The sequence below is a fragment of the Sinocyclocheilus grahami genome, unplaced genomic scaffold (assembly GCF_001515645.1).
Source record: "Sinocyclocheilus grahami isolate Dianchi unplaced genomic scaffold, SAMN03320097.WGS_v1.1 scaffold2058.1, whole genome shotgun sequence".
Classification (NCBI taxonomy): Eukaryota; Metazoa; Chordata; class Actinopteri; order Cypriniformes; family Cyprinidae; genus Sinocyclocheilus; species Sinocyclocheilus grahami.
Genome location: NW_015507237.1, coordinates 5,386 through 6,929, shown reverse-complemented (window position 1 = coordinate 6,929; position 1,544 = coordinate 5,386). Strand labels below are relative to the sequence as shown.

At 43.3% G+C, this 1,544-nt stretch overlaps 1 pseudogene; it reads right to left on the bottom strand.

Moving 5' to 3' along the window:
* The window catches only part of LOC107573878 (melatonin receptor type 1A-A pseudogene), an 8,031-nt pseudogene extending 7,588 nt beyond the window's left edge, over positions 1–443 (bottom strand).
* Between the last annotated feature and the right edge of the window lie 1,101 nt (positions 444–1,544).

Here is a 1,544-nt window from a genome sequence, read left to right as displayed (position 1 = left end):
CTGGCCAGCTTAGACCAGTCTAGACCCAGCTCTCCCATCGTTTGGCACACTTTACCAAAAATATCCTCCCCTGTCGTAGTGCCTTTTAGACTTTGTAGGGCTGCTAGCTCCTCTGACACTTCAAAGTTTGAGCTAACTCCACGAAGAAAAATTAGCAGCTGTGCTGTGTCCTGCACGTCATTGCTCTCATCCAGTGCTAATGTAAAAAATTCTAATTCATTCACTTTCTCCTGTAGCTGGGCATATACAGTATCCCCCATTTCTTCAATTCGTCTGGTGACTGTACTTGCGGACAGACTCACCGCATTTAAGACATCTTTCTTATCGGGGCACACCTCCTCCGCAACAGCATTCATACATTTCTTGACGAACTCGCCGTCAAGTACACTTTTTAGCTTCGATACTTTGTCTGCTCTCATTTGGCCTTGCAAGCTAGCATACATTTCTCTGTGGCAGGTTTCATAGTGTCAGCGCAGATTGTATTCTTTGAACACAGACACTGTTTCTTGACAGATGAGACAAACAGCCACTTCTTGGCACAGAACAAAAAAATTATCACTTGTCCACTTTTGGTTAAATACCCTGTATTCTGAATCAACCTTTCTCTTTCCCAACCGCTTGTCCATTTTGTCGTCTCTTTGAATTTTTTCCGCTGGTTCGCGTGTCACCTGTTCGATCGCGATGGTAAGTTATGTTGAACGTACCATTCTGTTGGTAGGTGAATTTAACAAATAATTAGGCTACGTTAATAACCAAGGGAAATTTTAGTCTGAAAGCCAATATTTATTATCAAATATAGACATGATATAACTGAAACTGTATATTTAAAATAAAATTTTCAAAATATGTCTCTGGCATTGTTCAGAGGGCCGGTCCAAATGTGGGGGTGGGCCGCATTCGGCCCATGGGCCGTAGTTTGGGGACCCCTGACCTATGCAGTCTACCATAGCGGGAAGCCTGCGTGACGTTATTCGATTTGGGCTGATACTGATATCATGTTTATGAACCAGACAGGCAGTCAGACAGTAATGACAAGCCTCTCTCTCTCTCTTTCTGCCTCGCTCGCTCACACTTTGTATACAGTAATTCTGAGTCTGTGTGAAACCAAAAGAAGCACTTTGATGGCTCTGTATGAATATTAACAACAGTACTCCTCCTTAGAAGTTCATATATACAAGCTGAAGGAAGCAAAAGTGGAAGTATGAAATATGAATTTTATTTATGCATCTGAATGGAATTTTACTGTCATGGATTCCCCCAAGGGCACACAGGCAAAGCACCAAGGTCAAATAGTTTTCAGTCATTGGGTTTAGTGCTGCACTCAGAGGCAACAAGGTGTTACATGGAGGACTGTGAGCACAGTAATCCGCCTGATTAACTCCCTTCAGTAAACAGCGTTGAAATTCAAAACCAACCCCTCCAACCATGATGCCACGCTGCTAGTGTGGAGTTAAACTGAGGGACAAGGGCATACGGAGACACATTAACACATTAGTGTGTAGACACATGCGGCATGAAACTGCTGATGCCAGAAGCTTTGCCCC